The sequence below is a fragment of the Trichomycterus rosablanca genome, chromosome 7, assembly GCF_030014385.1.
Source record: "Trichomycterus rosablanca isolate fTriRos1 chromosome 7, fTriRos1.hap1, whole genome shotgun sequence".
Classification (NCBI taxonomy): domain Eukaryota; kingdom Metazoa; phylum Chordata; class Actinopteri; order Siluriformes; family Trichomycteridae; genus Trichomycterus; species Trichomycterus rosablanca.
The window spans coordinates 30328247-30355487 of record NC_085994.1 but is presented as its reverse complement, the minus strand read 5'-3'; the positions used below and the strand labels follow the sequence as shown (position 1 = coordinate 30355487).

General features: G+C 39.8%; 1 pseudogene; it reads right to left on the bottom strand.

Moving 5' to 3' along the window:
- LOC134318034 (uncharacterized) lies at positions 1-16579 on the bottom strand (annotated as a pseudogene).
- Between the last annotated feature and the right edge of the window lie 10662 nt (positions 16580-27241).

The following is a 27241-nucleotide window of genomic DNA, read 5'->3' as shown; positions in this document are numbered from 1 at the left end:
TCAACGAGGGAACCAGGAGGCAGGGATCGTGGCAGGTGGGACTGCCGGCTGGGGACCAGAAGGCTGGGAAGGAGGCAGGAGGAGCTTTGGAGACGCAGCACTGGAACCCGAAAGTTTGGAGGGAGGCAGGAGGAGCTTGGGAGAAGCAGCACTGGAACCAGAAGGTTTGGAGGGAGGCAGAAGGAGCTTAGGAGAAGCAGCACTGGAACCAGAAGGCTGAGGTGAAGACCAGAGGAACTGGCAGGAATGCTGGAGAAAGGAAGGAGGCGAGAAACCCAGGAACCAGGAGGAAATGAGGCTGGGGTCAGGAACACTGGAAGCATGGGATCCAGGAAAAAGCACAAAGTTCAATTATCAAAAGTTCAATTATCAAAAGTTCAATTATCAAAAGTTCAATTATCAAAAGTTCAATTATCAAAAGTTCAAAAAGGTAACCAGGAGAGCTGAGCAGTTCACACTGACATCAACAGACGATCTGGTGGAGATTGAGAGAAACTGGGGTTTTTTGACTGCTGGTAGATGAGGAGTAGATAGGAAGCAGGTGTGACTAATTAGCCACGGTGGAGATCTATTGGTTAGCTCCAGAACCAATTAAGCTGGTGCAGTTGCAATAGGCGCCACCAGGAGTCACCAAAACACCCTGGGTTGAGCCAGAAGAGAAGTGAGCACAGCAGTGACTCCTAACAGAATCCTAACCAAAAGGAGTTTGAGCTCGTTTGGTGCTTGGACCCACAACAATAAACATAGGGGGAGTGAAGAAGGGGGGACTTCTTCTTCATAACAGTACACATAGAAGGACTGAATTGAACAGTCCAAACAAACAACAACTGTATAGCAACAATGTTACCAACAATAGTATGAACTTCATCCTAGGTGCTGTAACAACTGAATAGTTAAAACTAACTGAACGGCAGCAGTGTTATCAGTAATCTCATGTCCTACCTGACATATTTGTTTGACATATGTGTGCAGAATGTTTATGGGAAAGTGGTATTACAGTTAGGTGTGACAGCATCTTTTGGATACAGCACAACAAAGTCTTGATTGTGGATGCAACACACAGTCTGAAATCTTTTGGTTCCTTTAACCTATTGTTCTTTATCTCAGCTGGTTCCAGGTCATCCTGCAGAGGTCTCGCCACTGCAACCAGGTGGTCCTGCAGAGGTCTTGCCATTGCTGCCAGACGGCTCTCCAGTAGCATTGTTGCCAATGCCAGACGGCTCTCCAGGTGTCCTACAGCCACTCTCCTGGCGTCTCAGCACTGCATCCAGGAGGCTCTTTAGAAGTCCCATCACCATTTCCAGGCAGTTTCCAGTGGTCTTGTCACCATTTCCAAGTGACTTTCCTGTAGTCTCCCAGATGGTCTCCCCAAACTCTCGTCCTGGCCAGACAGTTACTGTGTGCTCTTGCCGGTCCCAGCCAGTCCCCTTAAAGTCTCACCTGCCCCTACCCGTTTGTTGGTTCAGTTTCTCCCTCCTCTGTTATGCTGGCCTACGGGTATCCTGAGCGATGTACAATTCGCCCCTTAGGGCTCGAGACTCTCGACCATGACTCTATATACACGCTTCAAGAGTCGCACGTTAAGGGGATTTCCTGCCCTGGATTCTGTCTGTTTGGGCTCCTGATAACATTTATATTTTTTATACATTTCCCCCAGTTTTTCTTTTAATCTAGTCATATCCAATAGCCCTGTGGTGATGCTAGCTTGACTAGCATATCACTAGCTAGCAAGTACAAAAGACTGAGAGACTAATCGATGACTGAGCCTTTTATCTTAAATGATGTAGAGACATTCACTCACCTGTTTCCTAGGGGGAATGGCGGCGCGGGTCATTCGGTCTTCATGATGGGTCTGTGGGCCTGGGAGAAGACACAGGGACAGGGGTGTACGGGTCGACCTGGAAGGACAAAAAGCTGTTAATGATCTAACTCTGACAGTGGATATCTAACATGCATGTAAATAATGATAAGACGGTACTAGATCTAAATATGTTTAGGTTGTGAATTTGGGATGTGTTCGTTTTCCTTAAGAATACCTGCATGTAATAATGGTTTAGTCCAGAGGGTGGGGCTACAGGTATTGTAGGAAAAGTTAGAGATATGGAGAGGGGCTGTTTTGTACGGTGGCCGAGAAGTGCAAAACAAAAGTGCTTGGGTACCCAGTGTTTGTAAATTTGTTTTGGCATATGTAAAAGTGTTTCAGCACTTGTAAATTTGTTTTCGGCATATGTAATTTTGTTTTCTAAAATGTAAATTTGTTTTGCACTTCTCGGCCGCACATTTCTGACGGAAAGGGTAGGGACAATAAACCGGAAGTGCGTGTTGCTTACCAGCTGTCAATCAAACTGTTTGTCAGCGGTAAAGTGAACGGAGTTTGTGATGGTGACGATAAACAAGGTTTTGTCTAGTTTGTGGAAATCATTTATTTATCCAGTTGATCCGCTATTGTTTTTCTTGTGGAAAGTTATTAGATTGTTTGTGCAGACGGTTAGACGTGGCGTGTGCATCTCTGTTTACTGTCCGCTCTTCTAAACATCTAAGGAATTCCCACAAGAACAACAAAAGCGAAATAATGAAAATAATTAACACAAAATGGACAAAACATTGTTTATTAGGGACGGAACATTTGATACCGAGGCTTTAAAGCTTGTTTCACATTTGTAACACTGGACTCAGTGTATCGGAGCTTATATTAAAGCAGCAGCATGTGCGGGACTGATGAAGCTTTGGTGCTGTGTTTTATCTCACTCACTATATAAGAGACAATCAAACCAGGGTTACCCACCGTCCTGTAAAATACAGAATCCTTCTTTATTTGGAGACTAAACGCCGCGTTCTGTATTGAACTGATACAGGACGCTTTGTTCCGTATTTTTATCAATGGGAGACTGTGGGAATTATATTAAGTAGTGTTCACTTTTATTCTTAGTAACGGTGTGTGTGCGCTGGTTATAGCAGCAGAACCTGTGTAATACACCTCTGTATGAGTAGCGCAGTGGGCGGAGTGCGTTGTTTTGCTAAAATATGGTTCTGACTTATTATTATAAAGAATAAAAATAATAAATGTTAAACACCATAAATAAAACCTTTGTTCTCATGACTGTGTAAGGTGCCCCCCCCCCCTCTCTTATATAGTGAGTGAGATAAAACACAGCACCAAAGCTTCATCAATCCCGCACATGCTGCTTTAATATAAGCTCCGATACACTGAGTCCAGTGTTACAAAAGTGAAACAAGCTTTAAAGCCTCGGTATCAAATGTTCCGTCCCTAATAAACAATGTTTTGTCCATTTTGTGTTAATTATTTTCATTATTTCGCTTTTGTTGTTCTTGTGGGAATTCCTTAGATGTTTAGAAGAGCGGACGGTAAATAGAGATGCACACGCCACGTCTAACCGTCTGCACAAACAATCTAATAACTTTCCACAAGAAAAACAATAGCGGATCAACTGGATAAATAAATGATTTCCACAAACTAGACAAAACCTTGTTTATCGTCACCATCACAAACTCCGTTCACTTTACCGCTGACAAACAGTTTGATTGACAGCTGGTAAGCAACACGCACTTCCGGTTTATTGTCCCTACCCTTTCCGTCAGAAATGTGCGGCCGAGAAGTGCAAAACAAATTTACATTTTAGAAAACAAAATTACATATGCTGAAACACTTTTACATATGCCAAAACAAATTTACAAGTGCTGAAACACTTTTACATATGCCAAAACAAATTTACAAGTGCTGAAACACTTTTACATATGCCAAAACAAATTTACAAACACTGGGGACCCAAGCACTTGTAAATTTGTTTTTGCTTTCGTTGTAAATTTGTTTTCTGAAATGTAAATTTGTTTTGCACTTCTCGGCCACCGTAGTTTTGTTCTTGGAGTGAAATTGTCTAACTGCTGAGAGAGAGGTGGAACTGTAATGAAAACTCACTGCTGACTTATACCCTGAGATATGTAGGGAATTTTAGTGAGATTAGTCTAGGAACAGTAAGTAAAGTGACAGTTGTGATACTGCATTTTATTTATTTTGTAAGTAGTTGAGTGAGATATTTATGGAATGGTGTGCATTTTAATAACCTGTGTGCAATAAAGGAGAAAAAAGGAGAAAAGTTATTCCTCTGGCCTTCTGCTCTATTCCTTTTAATGTTCCAACAAGGTATCCTCCAGACCACTTTGAGCCAAGTTACCACAAACCCAGTTTGTATTTCTGACTCTACAGCTGCAGACCTCTACCTCTACTGACAGAAGAGGGCCGTAACAAACACATGCTCCCTCAAAAACATGTGCAGTATCTGCACAAGACAAGTTCATATGGGAATTGTATTATGCTGTATCGTGCAAAGAAGTAGCCACATATTAGTTTTGTGAAGAAATGCAGACGGGTTCGGTGACCCAAAGTCATTTGAGATGGACTAAAGTGGAATTACGGAATTGTGCTCTGTGGTCAGATGAGTTCACTTTTCAGTTTTTTTTTTTTTTTTGGAAAAAACGGATGTCGGATTCTACATTCCAAAGACCACCTAGACCAGGGGTGGGCAAACTTTTCGGCTTAAGGGTTTTAAAAAATGACAGACGGGCCGGGTGGGTGCGGGGGTGGGGGTTTGGAACTTAACATAAATTCACATTTAAACCTTTATTTTTGTGATTAAAGGATGAATTTTTGAATATAAATGAAACTACAGACTCATCCTATTATGTGCACATTTACACATGCGTGAATGTGATTTTTTAATGCATTTTTTATTATTTTTATCTTTGTTTCTACTTGGTGTATCGCCGTCTAAACAAAACCAATTCAGCCTTTAAAGCAGCACTTTCAACATAAGTTAATGGTTTATGTGTAACATTTTAAACCAGTCAAGTGGTTTAATCATGCTGGGGTGATAGTAGGGTTGCCAACTGTCCCGTAAAATACGGAATCGTTCCTTATTTGGAAACTAAACGTGGTGTTCCATATTGAACTGATACTGGACGCGCTTTGTTCCGTATTTTTTATCAATGGGAGAGAAATGCAGCAGATTAGACTGAGACAGGGTGATATGTATGAAGCAGAAGGAAACTGCTGCTACCATGGAAATTAGAAAGCGTTTGGTTATTATTCCAAAGTAGTGTTCACTTTTAGTCTCAGTAATGTCATGTGTGCGCAGGTTATATCAGCATAACCTGTTTATTACACCACTGTTTTAGTAGCGCAGTGGGCAGAGCTCGTCGCTCATGTTTTTCCGCCCTAGGTTCCAATCCGGCTTAGGACCAAACTAAAGTAACGCAGGCAGGGCCGGCGCTATATGGATTATGTAAAAATGTTGTTGCACTGTTGCTACATGATTACATGATGTTCTTTATGGATGTTGTTTTGCCTAAAACATGGTTATGATTTATTATTATAAAGAATAAAAATAATAAATGTTAAGGGCAGTGATAGCTCAGTGGTTAAGATACTGGACTAGTAATCTAAAGGTAGCCGGTTCAAGTGCCACCACTGCCAAGTTGCCACTGTTTGGCCAAGAGCAAGGCCCTTAACCCTCAATTGCTCAAAATTTGTGTTCAGTGGTGACTGTAAGTCGCTTTGGAAAAAAGCGTCTGCTATATGCTGCAAATGTAAATGTAAACAGCCGAATCAATGTTCCTATGATGGTGTGAGACAAAGATGAAATTAATACGGTTTCAGGACAGTTTTGTAAATACTCAGCGGGCTGGATTAAACAGCCTAACGGGCCATAGTTTGCCCACCACTGACCTAGACTGTTACCAAGGAAAAGTGCAAAAAACAGCCACTGTAGTGGCATGGGTGAGCTGCATAAATGTGCAGGAGCTTTTATTGGTATTTTGGAGAGACATATGCTTCTGTTGAGTCACCATGGAGCAACTCTATACAAGTAAATCCCTATAGTCTTGTATACAGCAAGAATGGGTAAAAATTTGCACACTTGCAAACTGCAGCAGTTAGTATGTCCAGTTTTTAAATGAAAGAAAACGTTGCATGCATGTCAGGGAAGACCTTAGACTCCTTGTGACCCCAGCCTCTCTAAAGCAGTATTTGAAGATTAATAAATAAACATTTAAACATGACCACAATAAATGAATACCGTATACACTCTGGTAGCATTTTTTTTAATGACGTTTAATTGTGTTTAATTGCAGGTGTTGGGTAATTAAAACTGTATTCTCAATTCCAAAATTAAATCCTAGCAATTACAGATTTTGCTGCAACTACGTTATCACAGTCATTCTTAAACTGAACAGAGCAAAGTCATGACCCTGTCCACACCAGATGCTGAAAGCATTACTTTGACTAGCTACTGTTCTTGCCAATCAATTCTTCAATCACCTGTTAAAATTTTGCTACAAGTCCCCCTCCACTGGCCGAGGAGGGCATAGACTATCACGCGCCTCATACATCACGTGCGCAGTTGCCAGCGGCTTCTTTTCACCAGCCTGCAGTGGAATCTCAGAAAGCTGCAACGCATTCAGAAAGACTTACCTATCACTTCAGATCATCTATTATTAGTGCAGGAGCTTTAACCAGACAGCAGAGGGCGCAAATGTACAGCAGTAATGAATTGACTTCTTTTCTTCCTCAGGCCAATCAGGTCTGTATGGATGCCCGGTTGAAAGGGATGTCTGGGATTAGTTTACACTCTGATAAGATTTCTGATGAATCTTCAGCGATCATATAGTGTGATAATTTAACTTTATTTCCTGTTAAAATTCAATCAGCAGTATTAACACAATATTTACTCTTTAGGTTTAAGGCAGAGGTGACTAAGTGGGTAGCACTGTCGCCTCACAGCAAGAGGGTCCTGGGTTCGATCCCCGGGTGGGGCGATCCGGGTCCTTTCTGTGTGGAGTTTGCATGTTCTCCCCGTGTCTGCGTGGGTTTCCTCCGGGTGCTCCGGTTTCCTCCCACAGTCCAAAGACATGCAAGTGAGGTGAATTGGAGATTCAAAATTGTCCATGACTGTGTTTGATATAACCTTGAGAAGTAATGAACCTTGTGTAATAAGTAACTACCGTTCCTGTCATTAATGTAACCAAAAGTGTAAACATGACGTTAAAATCCTAATAAACAAACAAACTTTAGGTTTAAAGCAGCTAGTCCATTTGCCCGTTTTCAATTTTGGTTTTTGAATTGAAGAGTTGTGGTGGGTCTGATTCACTGGGCGACAGGCTTATCGGTCAAAGACTAGTTGTCACTGTTACTAAGCCTAAAATGTTTCATAAAACAACCAAAGTTTTACATTTCAATTTCATTGTCATGTTTTACCACTGCTTTATTCTGGTCAGGGTTGTGGTGGGTCCAGTTTCTCTGGAATCACAGGCCATGATGCAGTAACACTCAGTAGCCTCAGCCAATCGCACTGATAGGGATTCAAACCCTGAATCCCAGCAGACACTACCGCTGTGTGTTGTAAATAAACATTTTATCGCCACCAAGATTCTTGGTGGTGTTGGATGGGTGTCCACAAAGATATTTTCGGGCCAAATGTATTCTAATTTATACATTTAAAAAGTTTATAAAGCTTTAGATAAACTTATTAAACTTTAGCCATTTTTGTATATTTGTGAACAGACATTATTTTTAAGCAAACAGCATTTAGAAAAATTTACTCATACATATGGTAGGTGAAACATAAAAAACAAAGTTAAATGAATAATACAATTCTTAATACAATAATTTAGCTGAAACCACACTTTTTAAAACTAATAAATAGAAGTTGCAATTACAAGCTTCACAGAACATTGGCTTACAAAAAGGGCTGTTTACCTCATAACCAACAAATAACTCATTGTTTGATTAATGCAATTAGTTGAAAAGTTAAGTAATTAAATAAAATTTATTTCCAGCAGCTAATTTGCAGTGTTATTTGAACTGAGACAGAGAGAGAGCTCTGCCATACTAATTCTAACAGAAAACCTTTGCATTTACATTAGTCAAATCATGAACGAGGTCACTATTGTGCAATATGATAGCCGGCTTTGTGTTTCCACATAGATATGACAAACATAAAAAATATTAAAAGCAACGTGAATTGAAAGATAAATTACTCATCCAGAAATAACATCATCTTAATTAGGATTAATACATATCAAAACCAGACATTTTAAAATCAACAATTAATCAACTCTTTCTAGTGCACTGTTGTAAATTTTACATCATTTCTTTATTGGATAGCACACCTAGCTTCAGTGCAAATCCTGATGTTTATATTCATGTGACCAGAGCTGCCAGTTTAGATGTATTTGTGCCAGTGGTCTTAAGTATAGACAGCTGATACACAAAGCAACATTATTCATTATTATTTTGTTTAATATTTCTTCTAATGCTGCAACCTAGTCTGCTTTAACTGAACATGTTATTCCTTGCATTGTCCTATATCTGCAACGTTTATTCACAGAGGGATTTACTGGCTATGTTTTGAGCCTTATCCTATATACTATTTACTGTTGTGTGTTATAAGATCATTACTAATTAAACACAACATTTTGTAATGTAGGGTGTGGTTTGAAACACTCACTCACTGACTTTCTTAACTGCTTATCCAATTAGGGTCGTTTTGCTGGAGCCTATCCCAGCTTTTCAATGGGCGCAAGGCACACAGTAACACACTGGACGGGGCGCCAATCCATCGCAGGGCAGACACACATACACACACACACACATTCACACACCCATTCACCTATATGGCAATTCAGTGTCTCACATTAACCTAACTGCATGTTTTTGGACTGTGGGAGGAAACCGGAGCTCCCAGAGGAAACCCACTCAGATACGGGGAGACTCAGGAATCTGCTTATTATGCTTGCTTGGTTATCACTTAACCATTAACTAAGTTTGGTTGGTTATTGGTAACAATAATTTGGCAAATGTTGCATCCCTAGAAATGCCATAATAAAATTTGGCTACAACCCCTTTTAATGCCAAGTGACCTTAAATTTTTCTCCAAGTCTGGCTTTGTGACAGTAAAGATCAATTCATTATTATGAATTAAAACATGTAACTTAAAAATATAAGATTTGCATAAGTTGTGAATGTTTTTATATAAAGAGAACAACAGCGTAAAGCAAACGCTTAAAGTAATCTTTACAACAAACCTGATGATTGCAAAGCAGTATTTACATTTGGTACCAGTTCTTGCTCAAAGTCCCACACTCTTGTGTCAGTAAATAGTTTTTCTTTGGGAAGACTTGCCTGAAGTGGTGTTCTTACATGAACAATCCGACACACATCATTTGGAACGTTATAGACTTTTCCAATATGTTTCAGAGTGGAATGCACTGAGGTTTGGAACACATTCCTTGGGTTGATGATCATCTTTTTGGGGTTGTAGATGTTGTTTCTATCTGGTTCTCGGTGAATATGTTCCATGATATTAATTCCAGAAATTTTTATCCATTCTGGTCGGTGAAACTTACCACTCTTATCAAACTGTGTCTTGGGAAAAATGTGGTTTTCAATGTAAAACACACCTACGTTTTTATGTTCCTGTTGCAGAGCCTCTATCATTAATGCAAGGTTACCGTGCTTATAAGGCATGATGATCTCATCAATGTCATTCAGAAGAACATATTTAGACTGGTACATGTTTCTATAAATGCACTCATTAAGTGTCACCAACTGACCATAATACTGAAGATCCCCTTTGTGCGTTTGGAAGTTCCATCTGGAATTGATCAATGGGCCATGAAACAATCTCTAGTATCCCTTGTTTCTTATAGTACTGTAAGAGTTTTTCCAGGTCTGGGCCACTACTAGTGTTGTAGATTACGACATGTTGCACACCGAGAAGCTTGTACATCTCCATGGTTTGAGCAAACTGCAGAACGTTATTGTAGCCCCCAAAAAGGCTAGAGATGCAGATAGAGAAGTTGAATTTAAATGTCTTGCTTTCCACTTTGTTCTTTAATGGCAAGAAAGTTAAGTTGTGAATGTTTGAGACATTTGCGTTTGTTGATATGGCAACATGTGTTGCATTTTGGGTGTCTTCTCCATGACACAGAATATCTGAAGCTCCAAACGGGAAGTTGAAATGATCAGTGTGTATCTCCACTTTGGCCTTAGAAAACTGCCAGCCATGGTCGCTGTTGCCATAGACGCAATAAAGCGATTGCTTACTGTCTCTTTTGATTATGCTGATCACTCTGATGGCCTCGTTGATCCTGTGGTCAGTGAATGCAGACACCGCAAAATGTTTGGTGTTTTGAATTGTGGTTATGGAATTCACAGATCCCAACACACTATTTGATTCAAAACTATTGTAAAATGATAAAAATGCATGCAAATTTCCTCTGATGTTGAAGGAAGTGTGTAAATACAAATACTTTGCAATTAGGATGATACTTGAAATCACAAAAAATAAAAACAAAGTAAAAATCCTTTTATTTGTTCTTTTCATCTTAAGCCACCATCCAGTTTGGCGAATGGGTCTGGTCTATATTTCCTGCAAATAAACACAAAATCATAGCATTTGCAATAATACAGTATAAATGACTGCATTTATGTTCACATACATAACTGTTACCTTCATGCATTTTGCGTGTAAATTAAAAAATACAAACATATGAGGAAAATAATCCATACTGCAGTGTAAATGACACCTACTTTTCTGTCACTGTCCTAGATACACTAAGTGATATAATATGTGAATTTGTATTTGTTTATACACACTGATCAGCCTGAAGGTGACAGGAGAAGTAATTAACATTAATTATCTCATTATAGCGCCTTTCAAGAGGTCAGACATAATATGCAGCTAGTTAAAAATAAGCAAGTTCAAGGATCTGAAAGACTCTGACAAGAGGAAATTGTGATGACATCTCCACAATGGGGTGTTCCCAGCATGCACTGGTTAGTACCTTCTAAAAATAATACAGATGAACCATGGGTGCTCAAGTGCAAACAATACAATATACACAGTGCAGATAAAAACTGTGTAATAAATACAAAAAATTACAATAAATACAAGGGATATTTACAGGGTATGGCCTTAAGAAAGTGAAGGGATGGGACCAAGAGACAAGTGTTTTGTTTGCCAGTAGTGGGTACTTAGTAAATGTCAGGTGGGAAACAAACATAGAACATATATTATTATGTGCTTTTAAGGATTTGTATAGCAGCAAGAATAGTGTGCAAAAATACAATAGGTAGTGTGCACAATACACGTCATAATAGAATCACTGAGTGTGAGAGTAGTAGTTACATTTATTATTGTCTGTGAGTGCTTATGTATGTGAGCCTAAGTGTGTGTGTGTGTGTGTGAGAGTGTATGTGTATTTGAGTTTGTGTGTGTGTGTGAGTGAGTGTGTTTTTGTGTATGTGAGTACGAGTGAGTACACCACTAACACACACTAAAACAGAACTAAATATCTAAATGATTGGGAAACTGAAAATAAAGTCCAGAATAAAATGCAGTGTTATTTGGCCCTAAACAGACACTACAGTACAGCACAATATCTGAGCACAGTATCCCACCCTAAATTAAGATACACCCTGACGAGGTACAGACTGAGCCCACACGACCTGGCCGTGGAGACGGGGCGACACACCCGGTCCTGGCTGCTCCTAGGAGAGGTTGTGTCAGCACTGCACTCTCAGTACAGTAGAGACGGAGCTGCACTTCCTCACCCAGTGTACCAAGTACCACCACATCCGGGCCCGATTCTTCCCCACAACAAACGTTTTTTCACTACCTCAATATTGTAAATGTCACCTTTTTAATTGTTATTATTTGCACTGTTTATATTAATATTTTATTCTATTTTAGATTTTTGCACCTATTGTAAATGTTTCGTAGATATTTGTTCTTATTGTTATTTTTATTTTTTTATTTCTCTGTAACTGAGCTTTGGCAACATGAATGTCCTATTTTGTCATGCCAATAAAGCTTCTTTTAAGTTGAGTTGAGTATGTGTGAGTTAGAGCGTGTGTATGTGTAAGAGTGTGTGTGTGTGTGTGTGTGTGTGTGCGCGTGTGTACGTGCATGCATGCTGTTGGGCAGTTGTAGCCCAAGTACCGGACTAGTAAGTAGAAGGTCACTGGTTCAAACCCCACCACTGCTAGGTTGCCACTGTTGTGCCCTCAAGTGTATACTGTAGGTCGCTTTGGATAAAAGTGTCTGCTAAATGCAGAAAATGTAAATGTGTGTTTGTGTGTGTAGCTGTGAGTTTGTGTGTGTATGTATGTGTGTGTGTGTGCGTGTGTCCCTGTCATCAGTTCAGACACGAGTTGAAGATAGCCAGTTTTTAGGTTTAGGGGTTATTCTGTTTCCCATTTAGGCTCATTTAGCGCCTCCACGTGGTATATTGTGGATACTGCAGGCATTTGTATATGGCAAGTCGTTCTTCAAGTTGCAGTGTACATGGGTTTTACACATTCCCCCTTTAAGTTCAAGCATGAGAAAATATACCTGTAAATTCATTAAATATTACAACTTACGTGACGGTGATAGTTGCAGATCTATAACAAAATAAATGAAATAATGTTTGTGATAATTCAGTTAATTCTGTTATTTGCTGGCTATTCCGGCATATATGTGATCGAGCACATGGATTGTTTATGTAAATGTTGCAGTATTAATGGTTAAATTGAGTTAAGTTGCACATGTAAATATTTACAATAACTTTTATTTAATATTTAATATTAATACCCTAATATATTTAATACTCTAATATTTTAAAATAACTCTTCACATGGATATATGCAATTCATATTTGGAGAAGTAATGTTGATTCAGTAATTGTGCCAAATTAGCAAAATAAATAAACACATTAATTAATGAATACATAATAATAATATAATATAATATAATATAATATAATTAATATAATATAATATAATATAATTAATATAATATAATATAATATAATATAATATAATATAATATAATATAATATAATATAATATAATAATAATAATAATACTATAATAATAATAATAATAACAATAATAATAATTATTATTATAATTATAACAATAATAATAATGGGTCAGGGCAATTTTTGTGAAAAGAATATATTTGTCAATAAATATATATATAGTTTTCACACTATATTCATTGGGGTTGTTAAAAGGCTAATACATACTAGCTTTCTTGAGCACTGGAACGTTGAACAAAATTTAGGTAAATTAACTGTTTAGGTAATATATTTTTGCATATGTGTATGGAAGTAAATAATAAAGTAGAATAATATTGCATACATTTATGCATTTATGACTAATTCTTAAAGTTTTCTTAAAGTCCCTCTTCTGCACTGAAAACCTCCCAAACTTGCATCTATTGCCCAATTTTGAGAATGTGGAATCCACAAATATTAAACATAGCTGTAAACATAGTAAAGACAGTTGTGTGGCCTATAGGTGCAGGAAAGGGAAGGGGTAGTCAGCCTGCAGCCACCCCATAAATAGAGATAGTAAGAAAAACTGACTATGGAATTATAAAACTAAAAGTAAATTTAACATACCATCCTTTATAGTAATATTTATTAGAATTTGTTAACCAGCACCCACTATAGTCTCAATGTTTAATGTGTTTTTGTTTTGTGTATTTTTTAGGGCTGCAACTAATGATTATTCTGATTATCAAATAATCTGTCAGCTCTGTGATAAATTGGCACTCTGTTTAGGATGTTCCTGCCTAGCAGTTTTCTTTCAGTGGAACCTGTCCTACCATGACCTCTCAGTCCCAAGTTCAGATAAAATATGGAGGGTTGTGGCGACCCAAATACAAGAGCAGTATTAGTAAAAAAACACTAGAATTTTAATCAAATGCACAATGCCCTCTTATTTACTAAACATATACACCGATCAGCCATAACATTAAAACCACCTCCTTGTTTCTACACTCACTGTCCACTTTATCAGCTCCACTTACCATATAGGAGCACTTTGTAGTTCTACAATTACTGACTGTAATCCATCTGTTTCTCTACATTTTTACACTACAGTACATCTGTTTCTTACATGTTTTTTAGCCTGCTTTCACCCTGTTCTGCAATGGCAGGTATTACTTGGGTGGTGGATCATTCTCAGCACTGCAGTGACACTGACATGGTGGTGGTGTGTTAGTGTGTGTTGGTATGCTGACACAGTGGATCAGACACAGCAGCGCTGCTGGAGTTTTTATATACCGTGTCCACTCACTGTCCACTCTATTACACATTCCTACCTAGTTGGTCCACCTTGTAGTGGTCCTGGGAGTGTCCTGACCATTGAAGAACAGCATTAAAGGGGGCTAACAAAGTATGCAGAGAAACAGATGGACTACAGTCAGTAGTTGTAGAACTACAAAGTGCTTCTTTATGGTAAGTGGAGCTGATAAAATGACAGTAAGTGTAGAAACAAGGAGGTGGTTTTAATGTTATGGCTGATCTGTGTACCATGTAGATCTAAGGCTCAGAAACAAACAGTAACAGTTTACAGCTTAGCTTTTATCTAAACATTCTTAGAGCCTTGGCTACCTGCATAACTGAGGAAACCATGAATTGTGATCTTCACCAGAAAATCCTTAAAGAGAATATATGGTCAGCACAATTGCCCAACATCAGTGCCTGACCTCACAAAAGTTCTTTTGACTATACGGGCACTAAATGTCCATAGATGTAGTTAAAATCTAGTTAAAAGCCATTTTAGAAGTGGAGGCTGTTAAAGCTGCAATGGTGGGCAAAGTTAAAAAAGCAATAGGCAGTGCAGTTTAAATTGTTTAGTAAATACTAATGAACATAATGTAATTTTTTGTCATTAGTAAAGCAAATAAAAAGAGTTAATGGTCATGCTATATATACTAAGCCTCTACACTGCATTCCTAACACAGTGTGTTGGTTTTAGCCACATACACAGAAAACAAAAAACACACTCCCACTTATACAGAAAAAATACCAGCCCCTTCTTACAGGGAACAGAAACTCTAGAGCAGGGCGAAAGCTTAATATTTGTGCTGTTGGTACAGGACTAGTAATCGGAAGGTTGCAGGTTCAAGCAAAGCCCTTAACCCTCAATTGCTTGCAACGCATACAGTCTCAATTGTAAGCAGCTTTGTTTAACAGCATCTGTTAAATATTGAAAATGTAAATAATTTCCAGATACACACACCAACATGTAAATAAGGGGAGTACTAACACTTTCACCTCCTTTTTCAATCACTAAGCATATCTAATAAAAAGCCTTTTTTATTGCAATCAGAAAAAAAGCTCTGTATGTTGCTGATTGAACTGAAACGGAATGGGACGTTCTATTATAAGTCATCAATTATTTTCTGTCAGAGATGGACTATCATTACTGCATTTTGTTGCCTTGTACCTGTACTGAGCAATGACAATAAAGTTGAATCTATCTATCTAATCTATCAAATAGGCCTAATGGACTGGTCAGTTTGGAATTTACTTAAATGTATTGGCTGCCCGAGTATACTATATGCATACGAAACAAGGAATCCAACTTTGTTGAATGTCTGTACGTGGAGATGGAAATGCATGTTATTTCTGTTACCACAGATAAGATGAGTCCCAGACTGCAGCGAGCCTTACAGATGAGGTCTTCAGGTCTACTCCGCACAGAAAGGACCCGGACCGCCCCACCTGGGGATCGAACCCAGGACCTTCTTGCTGTGAGGCGACAGTGCTACGCACTAAGCCACCGTGCCGCCCTGCTAAGGCTATAAGAGTTAACACAGATATATACACCATTTAAATGTAACTAAGTGAAGCAGTTTACAGTATTAGTTTTTAAAATTTGCTAAGTGCAGTGTACACTCTGATGGTCAATTACAAAATGATTCTGCATGTATAACTGTAAAACTAAACTAAATGTTATAATTAAACAATAATTAACAATTTAATAATAAAATACCATGAACCTACAAAATTACAAAAAAGTAAAAAACCTACCTGTACAACCTGAAGCCTGATAACTGCAAGACTCACATTAGTGAGTCATATACACACAAATCTTTCATGCACCATAGGAGGACATCAGATGCATTTGGCGTACTACCTATTCTGCCTGTTTTTTTTTTTTGGGAATGTGTTTCCCAAGTTACCATTCAGATTAGCAAAACTTGTCTCACAACCTAGACACCACAATGTCTCACATGACACCATGATAAATTTAACTGTTGGTGTTGTTAGGCTCTGTGGCGTCAGGGGAATGTGCCATCTCTCCCTGACACCACAGGCCTTACAGAGCAGAAACGAGCTGCTCATTTAAATACCTGGCCAGCTCGTTAGGGCGAACGGGCTGCAGCTGTGCCTTGTGCCTTCCCTTATTTAAGGGAAAGGTGCAGAGCTGCAGCCGTCGCACCTTCTGCTCTTGTTGGCCATTTTCTCTTTTCTTTTTTTCAGTTTGTTTGGCACTGCGGTGACCTTTTATGTTTGTTTATTTTAATTCTAGGTTGTGCCGCCGCACTGTGCTGCCGCCGCCGTGCCGCCGCCACCGGGCCACCGCTATTGGGCCGCCGCCAGGTCGCCGCCGCCGTGCCGCCGCCATTGTGCCGCCGCCGTTGAGCCGCCGCCGCCGTGCCATCGCCGCCTGGTCGCCAACAGGTCGCCGCCGCCGCCGTGCCGCCGCCACCTTGAGATCCATTAGGAGCGCCCAGAGGAACGCGACCCCCTCCCAGCGCAAAGCGCTGGTGACAGCGTCGCGTTTTGCCCTCTGGAGCGCTGTTTATAAACGGCCACTTCCCAGCCACTCTGGCTGGTGACAGCGCCGTTACATTTAGTCGTTTAAGTCCGCAATTAAATCACACCCGGTAGCTGGCATGGCGCTGACCAGCATAAACTGCTGGAGAGCGCCGTGCCACTTATCTACCGGCGGTGTTACCCCCCTTCTTCGGCCAACAGCGCGAGGTTTCCCACCTGTGGCAGCGTGCTTAAGCTCCCAGCCAGGAGGTGAGCGACCAGGGTTCGCGCCTCGCGCTTCCCCTTTTTTTCCCCTTCATGTTTTTTTTCCTTGTTTCTTTCAGCCTGGCGTCACCGGCTGCCTTCGGGATTCCCCGAAGTGTTTTTTGTTCTTGTTATTTCTTTATTTTATTGTATATTATGTTTATTATTTGTAAAATAAAACCCTTTAATTTAAAACCCTCTGCATCCTTGGGTCCTTCCTCCCCCCTCGTAACAGGTGTATTGTTCTTATAAAGGTTGATGTGCAGAGCTGCAGTAACCACAGAGACATAAGGTTGATCAGCCACAGTAAATAGTAGTGAGGGCTAGGTTGAGAAAAGATGTTAGGGTTTGTGAGCATTGTGCACTTCCACTTTCAGGTGTTATTGTATACAGTACGGTGTTGTCATTGTCACATTTTTCGTTTCAAAATCACTACACACTCTCTACTAGGTACAGGTCAGGACTGCAGGCAGGCCAGTCCTGTACCCGTACCCTCTTCATCCATGACTTTGTATGTGTGCAGCATATGTTACTCTAAAATCACAATGTACTTTTCTACATTAATTAACACAGAAGTGTAAATTTCCTTTGCCAACAGCACGGATACAACCCCCCATACCATGACAGACCCTGGCTTTCGGACTAGAATACAGATTAGTCTGACTACATAATACATTTCACACCACAGTACACTGTGTGCTGGTTCATCACAGACGCCAACAGAGCCCAGGAAACTCAACGCCCTTTCTGGACATGGTTAACACAAGTGTTCTTTTTTGCATATTAAAGTTTTAAAGGCCATTGTGAATGTAACTCACTGGTAATTGCCCCTAGTGTAGCAGATGTGCTACTGCTGGCATCTGTATGCCCCATCCAATGTATCACACACACACACACACACACACACACACACACACACACACACATACACACACACACACACACACAAAAAACTTAGTCAAAGTTTGTGAGAAACTTTTGAGGAGAAAATGAAGAATCTGCTAGCATCCCTCTTTTTGAAACATGGTCCTTTCCATGTGTCAGTTTTTTATAATAAGGAAATGTTTTGTTAAGGAAATGTACCAAATGCTTTTGTAGCCATGGTTTTCCACCTGGGCCTACCCAGATGTAATTTTCAGATTTACTACCTGCATTTTTCCAAATAGATTTTTTGATCAGCATTGGCAAACAATGTTATCTCCTTTACATCAACTGGTTTAAGCCCCACCACTGCCAGGATGTCACTGTTGGGCTCTTGAGCAAGGTCCTTAACCCTCAATTGCTTAGACAATAAACTGTCACAGCAATGTAAGTCGCTTTGGATAAAAGCGTCTGCTAAATGCTGAAAATGTAAATTTAAGTTTCCACTGAGAACCAAAATCATGTACAACCCCATTAGCATAAATTGAATCAGTACAAACATTCACTATTTTGGCCGCTCAGGTGGCGCAGCGGTAAAGTACACTAGTTGGGGTTTCGAATACATCATATCGAATCTCAGCTCTGCCTTCCGTCTGGGCTGGGTGGCAGCATGAACAACGATTGGCTGTTGTTCAGGGTTAGGGGTAAAAAGTCGGATCATAGGTCCTCATAACTGGTGCGACTGCGGCCCCTGCTGGCTGACTGATGGCGCCTGCACAGGGCTAAGGAATAATGCTGATGGGGGTGTGGCCCTTCGTACACAGTGCCCGTCGGTTTATGAACTCGACTTGTGCAGATGAAAAATGCAGTCTGTACTGACTGTACGTGCCGGAGGGGGCGTATGTCAGTTGAGAGGCGTCCTCAGTCAGCGGTGAAGGGTCGAATCAGTATAGAGGAAGCATTCAGGGTAATTGGACACAACTAGATTAGGGGAGAAAATTGGGGGAAAAAAGTGGGGGGAAAAAAACATTCACTATTTTGCTTTTTGCCAGTTTACATGCTTTTATTAATGCCATCAACTATGCCCTTTGTGCATTAAGATTTGATGGCAATACTCCTACTACTAGGATGTCATGTTGTGTTACTACTTCATAGCATACTTGCTTCTTCTGTGTCTCAGGATTATATGAAGCCGACCCATCCACAAATAGTCTGGGTTCTGCATAGGAATACCTGTTAGATTGGGTCTTGAGAAACGAACAGAAGTTATCGTTATAACACAGTCATATAGCACTCCATCTTCTGGAGTGGCAAGTAAAGTTGCTGGATTCAAACATCTTTGTATTGTACTATAAAATTTGTATCACAGTATTTTTCAAGATTCTGACGGTTTCACAGTATTTCACAGTTTTATTTTTTGTATGACTTGGACTTTTATATGTCTGTGGCTGATTTTACTGTCATAAGTACATAGAATATAAAACATTTTCATTTCACCATGTATATAGTGAAGGTTTTGAGTACTGTAAGCTTTGCTTGGCCCCACAAAATGACACAATATATGATGGAATCAGTATGCGTGAAACAGATGCAATATATACGATGTTTATCATTAATATAATATTTAAGTATTATACAATTACCGTTAGCTCTCCCTTTAACAAATAAAACAACATTTGCAGTCTCCCAGTCTGTGCACAGTTATATCATTATACTGAGGTATGACTCCACTGATTGTACAACTTGATCACAGGTCTGTTGTAGAAAAGAGCTGTATCTAATCTGCGCAGCGCTCCATAGCGCTTTTAGCGGCGAACAATATTATATGATTTGCTGTCAATTAAAGCTTACAGCTGTTGTATTAACTGTGCTACGGCATGACGGTATATGAAAAATTCATACCGTATGAGGAATCAAAGCCATCAAAGGAATCAATGAACCGTCATACCGCCCAGCTCTACTGTATATTGTAGTATTGTATGATATCTTAAACATCTAGCTGCAGACAGGTGAGCTGTTTTCTATTCCAACAAAATCATTGATACAGCCTTTTTACCAATAATGTTAAATGGCTACATCTTACTATGTCTCAAAGTTTGTACTGCATGTTTAGCTGCTGCCACTGCATTTTAACATTTTGGCATGTCTACATTTTGCCTTATAATAAAACATGGATACTAATTGGCAATAAAAACATGAATACTAGTTGAGGGAAACTTGCTATCAACAACAGTTTAAATGCAGGCATGATGCCATCAACAGCTTCAGGTCTTAGTACTGTAGATATTAAGGCCTATAATCAAATTTTGGGATAACTCATAGTGGTGATGCACCCTTCATTAATCTTGCATCATATATCTTTCCCATAATGTATTTAGCTTTTGCAAATCTTGGGCTAGTCCAGGCATTTTGTCATTTAATTGGTACCAAATCTTTAATAATATCAAATGTACAAACCCATCCTGCCCATTTTATATTTCTAACTTTGTAAGTGAAATGTCCAAACCTATGTAACTGTCCCTCAGTCTCTCCATCCTTGCTCAACACTTTTTCCCACTGCTACAGCACATCTGGCATCATGCCAGTAAATACATTCAAGTTTACTGTTTCTTTTTGCTTTTGTCTATATTTTGTCAATCCTGTTCATAGTTTTTGTTTGGTGCAATACGAGCAGTACAACTTAAACCAGTTTTTGTCATTTTAACAGATCCAAAACCTTCTGTTTTCTTCATAGCTATACTTAACATGTTCTTTGTGATCTCATCCATTCCACTCAACAATCTTTATTTATACTCATACAATGGTGGATATATTCCTAAGTGTAAGTGAATGACTATTGTGTAATTTCCTGTTTCAAATAACATTACAACAATGCCAAGGCTACACATAATAAACACAATAAATGTATCGGGCAGTGTGGTGATAATAGGACATTTTCTGCCCTCAGTAATACAGGGTAATGTATTTTTTCATTTTGCACAGTTCCGCTTTGCTTTCATAGTTTTGACAAATCGGCTGCTCATTTTTAGGCTATTTTCAAACTCAAACTCCCGAGTCCACTAAAAAAGGAAATTGGTTGCCCTAAAACAACAATCGTCAGACTTGGCAGTGCCCTATTCATTTAAGAGGGAGTATTATTTTTCCACCTGTGTGTATGTGTGTCTGTGTGTATTGTCAATGTGTTGTTTTCAAATCACATGTTTTCACTTGGAAGTACGATCATGTCCAGTGAAGTCTGACTGTTCCGTGTCCTTGAATCCCCACTCTTTCAGATATTTCTTAATCCAATATCCTTGCTTACCACATGTAATACAGCTATTGTTTCTTCCTCTCCAAATGGATACCATTTTTTCTTCTTTTTTTGCATTTTACTGCATCTGCTGGGCGTCCTGTTTCGCAGCACAATTTGTTTCTACATATTCACTGATTTCACTTCTTATGATTGAGTCTCTCCAATGTACTTTCCATAGAAAACATGTATGTGTACAAAGAACAAATGCCATTTTTTTTTACACAAGAAGTTAATTGAGCAGCTTTACAGGCTTATGCACTATCTGTATACATAACAGTTCAACAAACAAGCCTACATAATACTTATACATAATACACACGGCTGGAACGGTCAGCAGTATGTACCCCTAAAAGATCCAGTGGTGGTATGCAGTGGTGGTAACAGCAGCTGCCTGCCCAGACCCACATTTAAAACCACACAGTCACACTTTAACCAAGAAAATATATCTGCTGATGTAATTTTCTTATCAATTGCTTCTAAGTTGTTCTGAACTGCTTCTGAACTGTCCGCACTGCGTTTTGATCCGTGCTGAACGGATCCCAGCCGCCTTTCATTACTGCAAGTTAACATTAGCGCCAGCTTCCCATGTCCAGTGCTGTGGGGTTTTGGCAGGCAGACGTTTCTTGCAAAATCTCCCAAATAAAATGTGGAGTAGATTAAGTTGTGTTTTATGATATTTTGTTTTATTCAAACAACACAAACAGCAGCTCAGACAAGCTGTGTGTTAGGTGACAATGTATCTAATTTCCATGGTCCCTAAATGTGTATGTGTCTTTATTTACTTAATAAACTCAGTGCCTGTCAATAGCTTTGTCCGATTTACTTTTCTGAGACATTTTTTGTAATTTATTATATGTACGTATTTATTTATTGTTTTTGTGTTTTTTTAAATGCATTTGATTTTTTTTAGCGTGTCTAATTTTTATTCAGTTGCGTTATGCTTCCTCACTACTGGTGCTGACCTGCACCCTGATTGTGGAGAGTGAATTGATACACGCATCCTCCGACACATGAGCAGTAGCCGACTGCATCTTTTCACCTGCACAAGGCGAGTTCATATTCGGATTGGCCTTGTGCACGGAGAGCCACACCCTGATCGCATTGTTCCTCTACTCTGTGCAGACGCCATTAATCAGCCAGCAGAGGTTGTAATTATTTCAGTTATGAGGTCCCTATCCAGCTCCCTCCCTGGATGAACAGCAGCCAAACGTTGTTCATATAGTCACCTAGCCCAGCCGGATGGCATAGCTGAGCTGAGCTTCGATACGATGTATTCAAAATCCCAGCTCTGGTGTGCTAGCGTGTTTTAGTGTGTATTTATTTAAGTTTCCACCTTAATCATGAAACTATTTTTGTTAAGATTTTTTCAGGGACGCATGAAGCAGATGGGACTACTTTCACCCCTGATAATGCATATATTACAACAGTCCAGTAGACATGATGTGTTACAGAATACAAACAATTTCATGTCAAGTCCACAAAAAAAGCACATAGGTAGTGAGAAACAAAAGGACGTTCACATTTAACAGGTTTGTAAACATAGTATGACCTGAATTAAAGTAAGACAGGAGTAACTTAAAGTGACAATTAAGCATAAAAAAAGCACAGAAGTGAAAAAAGCACAGAAGCGACTCTACTTTTTAAGGACACTTAGAAAAGCCAACCTGTCCAAGCAGCTACTGGTGTCCTCCTATCGCAGCACTGTGGAAAGCATACTCACCCATGGCATTCTGGTGTGGTATGCCAGCTGATCTGAGGCTGACAAGAAGGCTCTTCAGAGGGTCATCAAATCAGCTCAAAGATCCATCAACACTGAGCTGCCTTCACTAGAGTACATTTACCTGCGTCGGGCCACAAACATCATTAAGAACTCATTTCACCCTTGTTGCAACCTGTTCTCCTTGTTGCCCTCTGGTAGGCGCTATAGGAGTATCAAGGCCCGCACTTCCAGACTCCTAAAAAGCTTTTACCCCTCCGCTATAAAAACACTAAACTCTCAAACTTTACATCCTAGAAAATAATGTTCAATTTATAGGGACTGTGCAATAACCTTCTTTTTTCTGTAAAGTTCTTAAAACCACACGTGTATTTTTGTATCTAGATGTGTATATGTTTATTTGTAAATACATTTGTATTTTTGTAAATTTGTATCAAGGAGATGCTCAAAAATGTCGTTGTGCACTGTGCAATGACAATAAAGGCTATTCTATTCTATTCTATTCTATTCTATTCTATTCTATTCTATTCTATTCTATTCTATTCTATTCTATTCTATGAAGTCTTTGGATATAATGTGATTACAAATAAATGCAGTAGTGCTTAGTAATTAGTGACAGTACAATGACCACTGGGATCCAGGAAGAATCTAAATTAGGGGTTAGTATTTAGTGGGATGGAATGTAGTATGATCATTGTGCAGGGTGGCACAATTAAGATCAAAAGTCTATCAGCCTGAGGATAGAAAATTTTGCTAAACCCCAAGCAAATGGTGCAAAACCATCTGCAAATGACAGAGTGGTAGATACTTTTGTGGGAGGGGAGCCAGCTACAATGCTGTGGAAAATGCTCTAAACACTGATGATATGTTCAGTTTGTTTGCACAATCCGCTGTAAAACATTGCAACTGGAAATGTTGCAACTTTCAAACTAGTCAGTGATAAATTTGGTTAGAATGGTTTCAATGGTGCCCACTGCAGAATGTAGTAAGAATGGGTGGGCCCAAAGGAAGTGCAGGCACTGGTGTTGGCTGATCAAGTAGAATCATCCACAATGTGAACGGCAAGAAACTTGGTCATTACTCTCTCCACTATAGAGCCATTAATGCTGAAGGTAAATGGTGAGAAAAGGACTTCTTGAAGTAAACATTTATCTTCTTTGTTTTGTCTGCTTGCAGAGATAGCTTACTGTTCTTACTTTAGATTGAGAGTCATCACATCGTCGCTATATGTGGTTTTATTGTTGTTTCTGATTAGACTTACCAGTCTAGAGTAATTAGCAAAAGTGGTGATATGGTTTAAGCTGTACCTGATAGCAAAGTCATGGGACAGTAGTGTAAAACGCACTGGGTGGATTACACAGTGCTGGGGAGCACTACTACTACTAATGTGATGATGTTCAAGGTGCTACTGTGCACTATTTCAGGACGGTCAGCGAGAAAAGCAAGTATTGAGCTGCAGAGCAAATTTTCCAGTTAGCCACTGGGTAATTATTGTGTTTAATGCTATCATTCCTGTTGAGATTGGGGAAAGCACAGATCGAGGGGGTATGAAATTGCATCCTCAATAGAAACTGAACCTATTGCAATATGCCACAGTATTTTAATTGCTGTGGGTGCAATATGATAGGAAGTTTGTTCTAGATGTAACTCATGACCAGCGATTTGAAGCATGTCATGCTAATTGGAGTAAGCACCACGAAGGCATGACAATAGTGGTCTTGAAGCACTATTGGATGACTTCTTGGAAAAGGGGAATGGTGAAGATGTTTGTCTTCTGGAATGGAGGTGTCATTGTCAACAGTACTGAAGTTTGTGATGACCTGCATCCCTTGTCACATGGTTTGTGCTTAGATGTGCTTTCTGGGCATGGTTGCATATTGCCAGTTTAATACTGAGGGAAAGATTCTCCTTCATGTGCTCTGGGGGCAGTTTCACTGTAAACCATGACACACTGATCGTAGTGTGTATTGATATTATTTGAGATATCCTCAGTGAACGTCTTGATGTAGCAAGTTACATTTATTTATTTGTCTCTATGAATTCACCACTTATGACTGCCTCTCTTAAAACTCTCCTGTTTGTTCATTCAGAATAATCAGAAGAGTACAGAAGTAGCTTCTCTAGGCCAAAGCACAGTTGGCACATTTGAGAAGGAAAATCAAGACTGAAACATAGTCTAAAGATTTGAGGTGGGGGCACGAGTCCTTTTGTTGGTATTCAACTAAATGGCAGCAACCCACTCATGTCTCTAAAGTACAGTCTTTTCTGGGTTCTACTAGTTATTACCGGCAGTTTGTGGAGGGCTTTGCAAAGCTGGCTGCCCATCCACATAAGCTGGTGGCAGAATTGTATTTGCTGTAGTTTGGACGAGCCATTGTGAGAAGATTTGAAGACCTGAAGGCTAAAGTTATGAGGGCATCTTTAATGGCCTATGCTGATTTTTCATTTACTTTTATTTTGGAGGTGGATGCTAGCCATAGCGGTTTGGAAGCAGTGCTTTCCCAGTCCCAGAATGGCCAGATCTAACCTATTGCTTATGTGAGCCGAGGTCTTAATCCCACAGAGTGCAATATGTCCAACTATAGCTCCATGAAGTTGGAGTTTTTGGCACTCAAGTGCCTGGTGTATATTGGTAATCCTCTCGGTCATCTGTGAACAGCTAAACTGGGTGCCACTGAGCAGCAATGGGCAAAGTAATAAGAACCCGGATGCCCTCTGCCCTCTGAAAACGTATGTGTTCAATTTAATTCGTCAAACTCTAAGGTGGCAGTTGAGGGCCCCTCAAGGAAACAGATCCAGTTATTAGAAAAGTGCCTCTTGGAAGTTAAAAAGGCTGTCTACAATGGAATAATGGCATGCTGTGTGATGCTGCTGCATTAGTAGGACCGTCTGGTTAAAAGGAGGTGGTTGATCATCATGACTTCTGCCTAGATAGGGGGCGATGAGAAATTGCACTCGGTTTTGCCTCTATCCCTGCATGATGCAGTGCTGAGACAGCTCCATCAGCAACACGGCCATCAAGGTGTGAAATGCACTACTGAGTTGGTATGGTAGTGGTGCTATTGGCCTGGGGTGCCAAAAGTGTGAATGGTGCCAGGTTGCCATGGACACGGAGCCCATTGCTCATAGTTTTATGGGTCATTAACTTGCTTCAAGGCCAAATGAATCTCTGAACATTGACTTCATTGGAACCATCCCAAACAGGACATGAAAACGTCTTGGTAATGACGTATGTGTTCAGTAAGTATTCTTTGGCCATCCCCACTAAGGACCAGTGGGCCACTACTGTGGCCAAAGTTTTAATGGAAGAATGTTTTTTTTATTATTTTGGCATCCCAAGCCCTGCACACTCTGGTCAGGGTAGGAATTTTGAAAGCACACTCCTTCAACCGCTTGGGAAGTCTCGCACTACTCCTTACCATCCAGCAGGAAATAGTCAATGCAAATGTTTTAATAGGATGCATCATATCTTCTTCTCAGAAGAAGAACTTGCTTCCTGCTTGATCTAGATCCAATATTATTATAATTCTACACCACACCAGACCACTGGGGAATCGCCTTTCTTATATTTAGTCAAGATCTCTGACTGCCAGTCGATTTCCTCCTGGTGAGGGTCCCAGAGCCAAAGCATAGTAGCATTTATAAGTGGGTACTTGAGCACTAAGAAAGGCTCAAAGAAAGACTCCAGGTGGCTTTCAGGGGGCAAAAAAAGCATCAAAGGATTACAGCAGAGTGTTTAAAACTTAAACATGATCAACATGTCATGGATACATTACTAAGAGAGTAAGTTGGTGTATCTACAGGACCACAGTGTTCAGGGACAGAATAAGATTCAAGATCTGTGTGAACCAGTGCTTTATCAGGTGAGAAAAGCTCCCAAGGTTAGAGGGGCAGTATATACAGTAGTCCCAGTTGATTATTTAAGTAAAGAGGGTAAGAGGGGTTCATCACAACATGTTGAAAAGCCAGATTAGAAGGGTGTCATCAGATCATTTCTCACCAGTCAGTTTACCTGATTGAGGTCATCTGTTTTGGTTCTCCTTTCTGTCAAGCTATTGGTTTCAAAGCATCTGAGAGGTCAAATGTGTCTGCACCTATGGTCCAGAAAACATCGTCATGTACCGAGTTGTTATCTTTTCCAGGATGGGCGCATTATGGGTGCCCCAGTTGCACCAACCTTTATTTCAGTGTCCCACCTCGATCAAGCAGCCTCCTTTAGGTGTAGCAACTTCTTCGTTCACCATCTTCCTCTGGCAATAGAAAAATCTGTAATGCAGTCTCAGCATGTTTTAGATATTGGAATTCTCCTCAACTCCTCACTGTTGATCATGTAAAACACAATTTCATCATTAAAAATTATATTTTAATTATATTAAAATGTGCCTTATTAAAACACCATTTGTTCTTCATCGACCTGGAATGCAGAACACCATGATGACTTAGGGTTACAAAAAAATATTCAACCCCCATTGCAAATGAGATTTATTAGAAAA